Source organism: Amia ocellicauda, chromosome 5, assembly GCF_036373705.1.
Source record: "Amia ocellicauda isolate fAmiCal2 chromosome 5, fAmiCal2.hap1, whole genome shotgun sequence".
Lineage (NCBI taxonomy): Eukaryota > Metazoa > Chordata > Actinopteri > Amiiformes > Amiidae > Amia > Amia ocellicauda.
This window is the reverse complement of record NC_089854.1, coordinates 17,820,269-17,834,387: the sequence shown is the minus strand read 5'-3', so window position 1 is coordinate 17,834,387 and position 14,119 is coordinate 17,820,269.

Here is a 14,119-nt window from a genome sequence, read left to right as displayed (position 1 = left end):
TCCCCACATTGTTTGAATGGAGAAAGTGAGGAGTCCACATAGACTCCTAGGTCTTTCTCATGCGTTACTTCATCCAGTTCTATTCCTCCCATAGTGTAATTATACTGAAAAAACTACCTCAGTAGGGCTCCAGACAGACATGACATAATGAATCTCTGTGATGGCACACACAAGACATTTTCAAGCATCAGTCTCCTGGAGTTGAAGGTAGCACATTTAACCACTTCAGCTCCAGTTGAAAAAATGAAAACTCTTCCCCGGTACCAGATTTTGAAACTGATGATAATTTCACATCTTAAAAACTCATCAGGATGTGGAAATGAAAAAATAAAATAAAAAACACAGCTATGTTAATGAAACTGCTGAGATAAACACTTGTGAAAGGTCAAGCTTCCAGATATTGCATTGCTCGAGTCTGCGTCCCTCTTTCTGTGGCATTGTGACCCATTTATATTGACCTCGGCAAGACAGCAAGAGACCGAGATTGGTGGCATGGATCGGCCGTTGCAGGAGACTGTAATTGGCAGCTGGAGTAGGTGAGACAACTCTCTTGGGCATAAGCAAGTTAAGTATTCTTGGCATTTAGGAATCCCGAATGAATAAGAAGCATTAAGAAACATAGGCATAGCTGTATGCTAGAAATTGCTTTATTTATACATTACTGACACTTAGCCACTGTTTCTTCTCCTCCTCCTCCTCCTCCTCCTCCTCCTCCTCCTCCTCCTCCTCTTTGGTCTTCTGTGTGTTCTCCTCTTTTCTTCTTACCTCTGCTTGGAGTCTGGAATTGATTGACGAGCCACATCCCCCATTTATATACTTACCTGAGTTACGTCAACTGACGTCTCCTCCTTGGCATGTGAAAGGCAAAGAAGAAAGAAGAAATATCCAGCCCCGTATTTTGCACATAACTGAATAGTTATTTATTTAGTACGATGACATTGAGATACCTATAGGCTAAGATAGCAGTAGTTATGTTAGATCAGACAAAGGGTGCAATATAGTCTGTTTTATATAGCTTTTTACTGGCATTTATTCTCTTTATTGAATGTATGCATTTGATTTTCTTTAGGTTAGGGATTTAGCTCTTTTTATAACCCCCTTTATTAAAGGTGATTTTAGTTAGCTTTTAGATTGATCATTGCTGTGTATTGCCCTGTGTAGGAATGTGCCGATTGGCTCTAGCGTTGCCTACCTCGGTGTGCGTGCCTATTATTATTTCTTATTTATTATTATTGCTGTGTACTGCTCTGTGTTGAACATGCCTGTTGGCTATATGCATTACATGCCCCTAAGTGTGCATGCTGTCCAATAATAAACTCTCAAAACTGTCGACTTGGGGTCCTGAAACGAGCCGGCATGGGGAAGAAATTTAGTGTTGCGAGTTCCCTTACTCATACAAAGGGTGGTTTAGTCACATGGTGTCACTTGCTAATTGCTACCCATAGCCAATTTGGAAATTGAAGGGTTCCCTATTTGCAACCTATGGGCAGCCTCGTGAGCATCTCTCCTGAACCAGTGTTTTGAGACTGATGAAACAAGATTAAAGAACTAATCCTTCCTAACACATGAGGATATTGTCACTGTTATAATCACTATCTATAGTAGCATGTATCCCTTGTATTACACGTTACTATAGATAGTGATAATAACAGTGACAATATCCTCATGTGTTAGTAAGGATTAGTTATTTAATCTTGTTTCATCAGTTTTATTTTCAGAACTTTTATTCTACCTCATTTCACTTCAATGTATAGAACAATTTCTTATATGCAATACTGCAAAGGTAACAATACTATTGTGTAGCGTGTAGATCATTTTATTTAAGGCATTTGTAAAACCATAAAAGTCACCTTCGATAAAGGTGTGAGCTAAATAACCTAATTATAATAACTAACATGGGGAGGGGACTTATTTTGGCCAATACTAAATGTTACTACCCAAGCTATGGTGTTTATATACCAAATAGATCACTTTAATTTTAATCTGACAAACCGATGACAAAGAAATTCTGTTCTTTATTAATAATCTGGCACTAGTATTTCCATGTATCTGTCTCTTTGAAAACAAGCCTCACCCCTTTTCCACATACAATGTTATACTATTGCATCAACATTCTCTTCACTTTGTGACATCACCATTGGAACCTCTGACATCAGGGTTCCAAAGTTCCGGCCTTATAATAGCACAATTCCGTTGCCCTGCTGGTCACTTAGTGTCTGGACATCACTGAGAGAAGATGGAGACTGTGCTGTACACTATGCTGATAGTCTGTGGACTACTGGTGTTTGGAGGACAGTTGGCAAATGAAAACAGGACCCCTGAGGTCTCTGTAGAGCTCCCCTTACCGCCCTCCAATGCCGAACTGGCAGTGTTACAGGAACACGAGCAATGGAGACTGGGCAAAAACATGGAGGAGACTGATCAGCCCTGCTTTGCAAAGATAGCAGTAAGTATTTGTATAAAGCTGATTCAGTTTCAAATTGAACTTTGTTTAAAGGTGCAGTAATAAACATTGAGGATCATAGTATTATACATTATTCATAATTATTTAGCCGACAATTTAGTCTAAAATAATGAAGCAACACAACTAATATCATTTGTATTGGTATTACTATTACTTCTACTACTCATTTATAATATAATGTAAATATTGTAATTGTCCCCAATGCAATTATAGCAATATGTATTAATATAACAGTGTTTACACATTTTACTTTGTTTAAGAGGTGCAATAATAAATATGCAAGTAACTATATTATGATTATTTTATGATTATGATTCATCATTTAGCAGATGCCTTAGTCTCAAATAATCAAAAACACAACTACGATTATTTACATTACTATTACTGGTAACGGTAACAGTGAAAGATATGCAATAGTAATTTAGCAATCCCTCCTCCACCCAGTGTGCAGGTACCTGGGGAGCTGTGCTCGGGTCTCTGAAGGCCTGCTGTCTGCCGTGGGCCAAGAACGCGGGGCAGCTGTACCTGCTCTGCATCGTCCTGCTCTGGGTCAAGAGGCGCCTCACACAGAGAAAGGTCAGAGTCCCTGCAGTCAAACCCAACTGGACTGTATCAGTAGCAAGAATCCCCCCTCCTATTAATTTCAAATGAGCAGTGTGGCAAATTGTTAGGTCTTTTCATTTGACATTAAACAACGGTGCACCTGCGAGTCTGCGGCGTGGGTAGCTAGAGCCGAGTCAGTTGATAAAGTAAAATGTACAGGAGATTGATTAAGAAAGGAGGAAGCTTTTGTTTCAATGTTTTCCTCACCACCTCTGACTCTGTTTCCTTTTCAGGGTCGTGCTCCAGTAGCCCGCAGGCGGCCCTGCGAGACACAGAGAGTCGCTGGGCAGAGGAGGAAGAGGAAGAGGGGAATGAGGTGGTAGAACCTCTCATAGACGGACCCCAGCCCTCATCACACAGCCACTGCTGGCCACAATAAGCATACCACACTTGGTATTAAAGAACTGTTTTATGTAATCACCTTGTGTCTTCTTTGCATTAATTCTGTTCTCTGAAATAATTTCCCCCATTAGTACAGCGTTTAGATGCCACTGTACAGGCTGTTGTATCCAGTAGACACAAAGTCCAGCTGCCTGCACCTATGGCAAGCCGTTGTGACATTTAATCCATAATTGCTGATATCAAGAATTCAATTGTTGATATCAGCAATTCATGACACGCTGTTCTGACATTTAATCCTTAACCGGATGTTAATTAGTATGCATTTTTGACAAATACGCAAATACAAATACAATTGTTAATATCAAGAATTGAATTGTTGAACTCAAAAACACAATTGCTGATATCAAGAGTTAACTGCCAATTGTTAATATCAACAAATGTATTTTTGACATCAGAAATTGTATTCATGATCTCAAAAATGCATGCTAATTAATGTCCGGTTCTATTTTTGATATCAAAAATGCATACAAATTAACATCTGTTGACGTTTAACTTAACCCTTTACACTCCTCCCCATTATTTTCAGATCATTATCAGAAAATGTATCAAATAAGTTTATCAAAATATAAATAATACATTAAAATTAAATATCAAAAATTGAACCGGATGCTAATTAGAATGCATTTTTGATATCAAAAATAGAACCGGATGCTATTTACTATGCATTTTTGATATCCAAAATACAATTGTTGATAAAAAAAATACCAGATAATTCTTGATATCAGCAATTGAATTCTTGATATCAGCAATTATGGATTAAATGTCACAACAGCTTGCCATATGCACCACTTCAGAACAACTGTATCCCATACATCCAGTCTTTTCCATTGAATTGCCCCATTAGAAAAGAACAACACAAAACGTTAGCTTTAGACAGAGTCAAAGTTGGTGCTAATAAAGTTTGACTTTAGTTTGACTATATATCCCATCCTACATAATTCCAGAATCTCTCTGATACATTAAAGAGCTCAGTAAATCCACACAATACAGCAGAAGGCATCTCTCCATTGGTTAATGCACTGATAAAGTACAGTCCAAACAATAGCACCTTATCTATCTGTCCATAGTCATTGCGTCAACCCAGATAACAGCAGGTGAAACACAATGAAAATAGCATCCATATTGAATAGGTACAACAGAGAGATAATGACAACTCCTACTGCACAGTAGTTGGAGCTGCAGGGGTTAATCTTATTAATTAAGAACAAGTTGGATTCTCCTCTGCTCTTTAAGCAGTAACATTCACCACATCTGCATTCTGAACTGTTATACTGCAATCCAGGGCCAGACACAGACTAGACACTCTACACTGTTGACATACCAACCCCATGCATGGCTCCTAAAAATGCTCAGAAATTCAAGGCTAGTCGAGACCAAATGTGAAGAACTGTAACTCCACTGAAATCTCGCCAGCCACAAGCCTCGACACCCAAAACGGTTGGTATTGATTTTCACCTACACTCCCGCTATATGGGGGAGATGACATAAACCAATACCCACAAGAGGATGAGGGAATGAGGATCATAACTCAACGGTTTCGACTGGACTGGAAGAGGTGGGTGTACTATTTGGCATCAAGGCTTATTATAAAATAATTCTTTGTTTTTTATTTCTTATCAGTTGGCTTGCTCTCCACCTTTCACTTTCAACCTTTTCATACTACCACTTAAATTCTAGACACCTAGAATTACACACACCCCTACTCCACTCTTTTCCAAAGCTTATCTTTTAAAGGTAAATTACAAAGTGAGCACAAGTCCCAGTTTGTCACATCAATCACCAACACATTACATTCAGCTAAAACATTAATCCAGCAGAGGAGCCCAAATGTATACACCTTGGTCTTCCAAATCCCATTCCTGAGCTCTTAACTCCTCTGTGCTTCCATCTCCAGACACTGCAATGAAAATCTCTAGAAAACGGAGCTTGCTTTTTAAACCGACAAATGTAGTATCCAAAATGGCAGCCACCACGGTGTAGTCACCACCAAGGAGTTAAGTGCCTAGTGCCATCAACACATATGAAATTGAAGGGTTCCCTATTTGCAACCTATGGGCAGCCTCGTGAGCATCTCTCCTGAACCAGTGTTTTGAGACTGATGAAACAAGATTAAAGAACTAATATCTTACTAACACATGAGGATATTGTCACTGTTATAATCACTATCTATAGTAACGTGTATCCCTTGTATTACATGTTACTATAGATAGTGATTATAACAGTGACAATTTTTCGAGGCTCTCAGAGTGTAATTTAAAATTGCATAAACGATAAAGGGTAAATGTGTGACTGTACAGTGTATGTGTGTTTTGTGTTATTGACTGCGCAGTGGAGGTTCTAAGGAGAACTCCAGGTTAGACAGATCTGCGGGGAGAGATGCCAAGGGAACTGAGTGGCATGGCAATGCCTACTAAGCACTATGTTAGTGGAGGAAATCCTTGAACGCTAAGGCAGTTAGTGGTAGTCAAAGCCAGACGGAATCTGAGGTACTGTGTAAGTCCAACGATATTGCCCTCTTGTTGGCAAGATAGGATTGGCATAATGGCAGTATAATACGTGTCTATATGTGAATTCCTACAAGAGAAGTTTAAAAATGTTAAACTTAAAATGGTAAAGACAGAGTGGGATCCTGACGCGACTCCCAGGTAAAAACAAGATAAAAACAGACAAATTTGCTATTATTCTTTGTCTGAATAATAAGAATATAGAGAAGAAATTGATCATAATGGATCAAGAAATAACCAAAGTAGTGAAATAATTGAAAGAGATTATATTACATCTTATTTTAAATAATAATAAGCTTAATAAATAAATAAATAACAACTAAATAAATTATAAGGTGTAGAGTAAGGTACACTTATAAATTTAAATTAAAGAAGTGAATTTATAGTATCACCTTATCACGAATCCTGGAATTTTGTAGAACTCAATTTCCATAATAATTGGATGCAGACACCAATTCCAAAGATATAAATTGTCAAATTGATTAAAAACAAAGACTAAATATAGCACTACACTAATTATACAAAAGGGAAAAATTAATTAAAATTCAACTCTAGATCAACAAATCAAAGACCATGGGATCACATATGGTAACACACAAATCGTTAAACAAAAAAGATTATAAACACATTGACTACAATACCGGTTAGTAAGACGAAGGTGAGTCTCTCATTAGTATTGTTAGTCGGACATCAAATAACTACGCAGGTTATTATTTATGTCAGGTAACTTCTCATTATATATATCTCTGTCTCATTTACGTTTAGGTGCCGAGAAAGATCCTATCATTACTTGTTACAACAATTTCCCTTAACTGATTATTATTCAATGATTAAGGATAGGCAGGGCCACCAATAATCTAATGTCTATTAACGTGTGTCAATTTCAGACTAAGCTGTCAAACAGGAATGAGAAGATATTTCTCGGCGTTGACAGATTTTATTTCTAAAATTGTCAACAAAACAGTTTAATGCAACACTCATTTATATTTAAGAAAACTATATGATATTACACATTCTAGAGTTATGAATCACAGATTAACATTTCTAATTGATTTCTCAAATGTCATGAATAATAAACTCCAAACTGTAAAACTTATCTGAACTTCGTCACAGAGAGGCCTCTCTGGCTTCGGGCCCAGATAACAGCACACGGCACGAGGTCCGTGTGGTTTGGAACAAAGGCAGTCCGGTTCGGCTTTGTCCAAGAACTTCCACTCAGTCGATGCACCTGGAAGTTGGGGTTTCGCGAAACAGAGTCTTTTCCAAACAGATTTTCCACTGGTTTGAAGGCTCCAAGTGTGTGCACAAAATCTTCTTTGCAAGCAGGGTTTTTCCACCGTAGTTACTTGAAGACAAAGTCTTTGAGGAAAGCAGGGCCCTGTTCGTTTCCAAGGGTCAAGTTTCTTAAGACTCAAATAGCTATTTATATGACTGACACTTTCGTATTCAGTCGACTTAGTCAATTGTCCAGCTTGTAAACTCCACTAATCAGATGGGTACAGGCGGGCAGGCGCAGTTTCTAAAGTTCTTTATTTAATAAAGTCCTTTTAAAGAATTATTCGTACGGCTCAATCTCCTTCTCCCAGTTTAACTCTTCTGTTGCCGGCAAAGACTTGGTTGATTTCTGGTTCCGGTTCTGGGAACAGAGCTACAGGTTGAGCTGTGGCAGCGAGTTACTGGTTCAGGTGAGAGAGAGAGAGAGAGAGTGAGAGAGTGCTACCCTTTATATGCCTGTCAGATCAATAGATGATTGGTTCTTGAGTTTGTGAGATTAGATTTCGGTTTCAGCCCCGAGTGTCCTATTGAAGGGGGTCTTTTGGAAATGCCGGTTGGCCCAGGTTCGTAGCTCTGTGTCAGGATTTTGGCTCTCGTCCATTTCAAAGAGTTTTTATTACCTACAGGCCCCCTTCCCCAGACATCTCACAGCAGGGATTCCAAGCTATTTGGCCCATTCTCGGTGCCATCCTCCCAAGACTGCCACTTTGATGTAAACCAGTTCACACGCTGATGAGCCAAGGAAATCTGATAACTTTGGGGGGAGAGGTCTTCTCAGATCAGTGCTTCAGCTCAGAGCTAAAATGCTCTTATCAAAATACACCCCCCATAACGCTACATAGGGCTATTGGAGACACTGCAGGGTCAACAAAACACACCACTAATCTAATATCTGAATTATCTTTGTATATCAATCTGTATGTGCTTTGTGTGTTTATGTATATAGTCTGAAGGTTATGTAAGGTAAACATCTATGTTTTGTATGCATTGTATATTTAATATTGTGCATAGTCCAGAATAAGACTGAGAATGGAAGGATATCGCTGCTCTAGAGGCAGTTCAGAGGAGAGCAACCAGACTTATTCCAGGTCTGAAGGGAATGTCCTGCTGAGAGACTGAGGAACTGAACCTTTTCACCCTGGAACAGAGGAGACTACGTGCGGACTTGATCCAAGTCTTCAAAATCATGAAAGGTATCGTCCACATGACACTTCATCACACAGAGTCGTCACAATCTGGAACAAACCCCCCAGTGATGTGGTAGAAGCTGAAAGTTAGGGAACATTTAAAAACAGACTGGATAGAATCTTTGAATCACTTAGATATTAATGGACCCCAAACGAGCACGATGGGTCGAATGTCCTCCTATCATTTGTAAACTTACTTATGTTCTTATGTTCTAACCAATAATTTCATTTTTAACAACAGATTAATAAGGATCTAAACATTTAACTGTATACAGAGTGCATAAGGCATCAGAAATAAGTAAGAAGGCATATTTTAATAATAATGTTAAAGTAATACAAAATATACACTTAATAAATAGATTAATAATAATAATAAAAGTAAATCCCAGAAGGACAATGATTTGTTTGTTAAAAATCATATTATGAACAGATTCTGTAAAGTCAAATTAAAGGAAAATGAAAGGCTGAAATCCACATGAGCAGCACTCTGGTCCAACCCTGACAGCCTGATGTAAAATCCAAGCAGGAGAATGTAAACAGTATAGTGACATATTATAGTCTAATTCTCAGAAAATGTTTGGTTATTGGTGCATAGCATAAAATACCTGAAATAAAAAGTTAAAAATAGACCTTGGATTTAAGATGAGTGAAGTAGTCAAAGGGTAAGAATTTTAAGGATACTATAGAAATATAAAATTACAACCATTGAATAAGTGAGCTAAATTAATATTGAATAATTTAAAGGAGAAAAGAAAAAAGAGAGTTTTACAAACCAGAAATAAAAAAATAAAATGTTGAAAATTTAATTAGAGCTAATTTTTTTAAATGGGAATCTGAGGAAACAGTAAAATGTGTTGAAGATATGAATACATAGATAACCAGATACTCCAGGAAATTAAAAATGTGGTCATTTGGTAGCTATGAGTTCCACAATGAAGAGTTTTTGAAATCCCCAGATCCCTAAATACAATGTGTAGGTAAGAAATTAACTATTGATTAGTTCAATCTGGCTTTGGGAACAGTTCTTCTGAACCTGTGCCGGTGTAGATTGGACTTCAATAGAAGGAAGTGACACAATAAAGACATATGAGCCACGCAGGCTCTACGTTGGGGAAATAAGTGACTGGACACATTTTTTGAAAATTTGTTTTCCTGAGGTATCTTAATGAAAAGGCTTATTTTCCTAAAGATATTTAGTTAAGTAAATATTTTAGTTAAAATAATGGAATGAAATATGTGTATAAACAGTAATAATACAAATCGATCAAATATAACTTGAATACAATTCTAGTAAGGAATTAGGGAAAGGAGAAAGAACAGCTGTTAGGATACAGAGCGATGTTTGAAGAGGGTCTGAGCAATGTTGATGAAGGTCTGAGGAAGTTGACATGGGGTTTTAGAGTTGGTAAGGCTTTGGGAAGCTGGATAAAGGAAAAGTTTGGTATGTGTGAGAGAAATGTGCTGCCACTTTCAGCACCAGAGTTTCTGATGGTTGAATGGAATAAGGAAGTTACTAAAGGTATAACTTAATGTAAAATAAATAAATAATTGATTGAGATATAGTTTAAAGTCTAAAGTCATGAAACTGTATGGAAATAGTCCTTTCACAAACAGAAATACCCTATCAATTAGGAAGGGATTCAACCCCCAGGAAGGAAGGGGGGGGCAGTGAAAGTGTTTCTGAACTCAGCCTCCCCACTTGCCTGCCAGACAAGCAGCCTGAGAGGAATAATTAAAAAAAACGACAGAGAAAGAGATAAGAGAGCTGCCTTGTAACTAAATGTAAGTGTACTACTATAAACCCAGCAACATTGTCAACAAACAGTAATGTCCTGGGAAATCGAGAATAGCTACATTACTAATGCTAATAATATTAAAGTTTATACAGATGAATAGAAGAATAACTACTATTATCTGTCTTCACAGGAAGCAGCAACAACGAATATCCCTCACATTTATTCCACAGGTTCTCTACCCATATGCCATGACACATCAAAATGCATATTCTCCCCTCTCGTATTGGCCTCCGCTCTTAGTGGTGCAGCCCATAATCTGCACCCATAATCCATCCTCATGGCCAGTGTGTGTGGACAGACAGGTGGGAGGGGGATGGTAGAACCATATTATGCCTACCATACTCTGGTAAAAGTAATAAACTAACTAACTCTGTTTATTCCAACATGAGGGTGGAATAGACAAACAGAGCATTAACAATTAATTTAAGGTGCTGAAAATAACATAATTTTATCTTTCAGGAAAAATGGAGAAACACCTGAAGAAACAATATGGAAATAGATTAAAAGGAAACACGAATAGTCATACAATTCCAACCGCTTTTAAATCTTTTAAATCTTTTAAATCTAAGCACAACTGAAGGATACAGAGTCTGGTGGGACTATGTGCATTTCATTAACTATCCTTTCCATAGTTTAATAGAGTGACTACTGGATTGAGAGAATTGTGCTGTTTGGCTGTGTGATTGAAATGTGAAATGATATTTGATGTTTCAATGTGATGTAAGTGGACACACACTGAATAATGCTACTATGGTATATTGTATTATTGTATATGGTAATTGGGTAAAAAACTAGTTATATGTATGTGATAACAAAGCCAATGCTTTGTAATGAACGAATAATACATTTTTGCTCTTGTTAAAATGGTTTTATAGCATAATAAGTCTATTGGGCGATAGAATTGGCTTTAGAGCAGTGCCAATTCAGTTCTAACTTTTGGGAAATTATAAGATGTTAATGTTTATTCAAAGATATGTACAGCAGTCATTACAAGGTTTAGTTTTGTAGAATAAGGATGGAATTACATAATCTATTATTAAAATTGAAGGTTTATTCAAAGTAAATATATATATATATATATAAATATACACACTTACCTAAAGGATTATTAGGAACACCTGTTCAATTTCTCATTAATGCAATTATCTAACCAACCAATCACATGGCAGTTGCTTCAATGCATTTAGGGGTGTGGTCCTGGTCAAGACAATCTCCTGAACTCCAAACTGAATGTCTGAATGGGAAAGAAAGGTGATTTAAGCAATTTTGAGCGTGGCATGGTTGTTGGTGCCAGACCGGTCTGCGTATTTCACAATCTACTCAGTTACTGGGATTTTCACGCACAACCATTTCTAGGGTTTACAAAGAATGGTGTGAAAAGGGAAAAACATCCAGTATGCGGCAGTCCTATGGGCGAAAATGCCTTGTTGATGCTAGAGGTCAGAGGAGAATGGGCCGACTGATTCAAGCTGATAGAAGAGCAACTTTGACTGAAATAACCACTCGTTACAACCGAGGTATGCAGCAAAGCATTTGTGAAGCCACAACACGTACAACCTTGAGGCGGATGAGCTACAACAGCAGAAGACCCCACCGGGTACCACTCATCTCCACTACAAATAGGAAAAAGAAGCTACAATTTGCACAAGCTCACCAAAATTGGACAGTTGAAGACTGGAAAAATGTTGCCTGGTCTGATGAGTCTTGATTTCTGTTGAGACATTCAGATGGTAGAGTCAGAATTTGGCGTAAACAGAATGAGAACATGGATCCATCATGCCTTGTTACCACTGTGCAGGCTGGTGGTGGTGGTGTAATGGTGTGGGGGATGTTTTCTTGGCACACTTTAGGCCCCTTAGTGCCAATTGGGCATCGTTTAAATGCCACGGCCTACCTGAGCATTGTTTCTGACCATGTCCATCCCTTTATGACCACCATGTACCCATCCTCTGATGGCTACTTCCAGCAGGATAATGCACCATGTCACAAAGGTCGAATCATTTCAAATTGGTTTCTTGAACATGACAATGAGTTCACTGTACTAAACTGGCCCCCACAGTCACCAGATCTCAACCCAATAGAGCATCTTTGGGATGTGGTGGAACGGGAGCTTCGTGCCCTGGATGTGCATCCCACAAATCTCCATCAACTGCAAGATGCTATCCTATCAATATGGGCCAACATTTCTAAAGAATGCTTTCAGCACCTTGTTGAATCAATGCCACGTAGAATTAAGGCAGTTCTGAAGGCGAAAGGGGGTCAAACACAGTATTAATATGGTGTTCCTAATAATCCTTTATGTGAGTGTATATTGAGACAATGAATGTCCATTAATGGGTAAAATACAAATCAAGACAAGGGCAATGTTGGAATGCAAATAGGAATAATAGGAGTTGTTCCTAATGAAACTATGGAAATCATTTTAAATGATGGTTTATTGGTAAAAAAAAATGAATTGAGAAACAAAGATTGCCATCATTTACCTAACAACTATTTCTGTTGTTGAAAGAGCTGCTGTAATAATTATTGCAATGGTCTCAGACATTTAAGTTAGATAAAAGGAAAGAGATGAGCACATTGTTTTGAAAGTTTGACAGCTCCACACAAAAGAGTATATGCACTAGGAAGTACAGGAGATATGATGCTGCTGACGACAGCTGAGTGCTGTGCTGAAATAATTTGTGATAAATTCGAATCAAGATTATTATCATTATTATTATTATTATTATTATTATTATTATTATTATTATTATTATTATTAATTTTCCTTATACTGGAAACCTTATAGATTGTGTGAATGTCAACTACTGTCCATGTGATAGAGATGCCTTTTATAAGGAGGATCTCTGATGTGCGAACCACACATTGTGTCTTTAGAAGACTGATTTATTCCAAATGGCAGTTATGCACATTATGAATCGCGTCCTGAAGGAACTGATGTTTGACCCGTAGTGGTGCATATGGAGAAGACACTGGTGTTCTCATTGAGACACAGTAGGCCGAGGGCGCGGCTTTAAAGACAGCCACACGACATCTTGAACAGGCCGATGTTGAGGTCCACAACGCTGAAGTGATGGTTGACTAAATGAAGAAATAAGTTAAAATACTATGAATAAAGGTTTTCCAGATTATAAGGATCTACAAAACATTGTGAAACAGCTCAGATGACGTCCGCAGTAGCATCCATTCTTGTATTGATAGTTTAATTTATCATGTACTTTAGAATAAATAGAATAGAATAAGAGCCATGAAGTAAGAATAAGTCCATTCATTGCCCTTCTCTTAAGATTTGTAGAATGTACAATCAAAATGCAACAGAAATATACAGTGAGGGAAAAAAGTATTTGATCCCCTGCTGATTTTGTACGTTTGCCCACTGACAAAGAAATGATCAGTCTATAATTTTAATGGTAGGTGTATTTTAACAGTGAGAGACAGAATAACAACAAAAAAATCCAGAAAAACGCATTTCAAAAAAGTTATAAATTGATTTGTTAATGAGGGAAATAAGTATTTGACCCCTTCGACTTAGTACTTGGTGGCAAAACCCTTGTTGGCAATCACAGAGGTCAGATGTTTCTTGTAGTTGGCCACCAGGTTTGCACACATCTCAGGAGGGATTTTGTCCCACTCCTCTTTGCAGATCCTCTCCAAGTCATTAAGGTTTCGAGGCTGACGTTTGGCAACTCGAACCTTCAGCTCCCTCCACAGATTTTCTATGGGATTAAGGTCTGCAGACTGGCTAGGCCACTCCAGGACCTTAATGTGCTTCTTCTTGAGCCACTCCTTTGTTGCCTTGGCTGTGTGTTTTGGGTCATTGTCATGCTGGAATACCCATCCACGACCCATTTTCAATGCCCTGGCTGAGGGAAGGAGGTTCTCACCCAA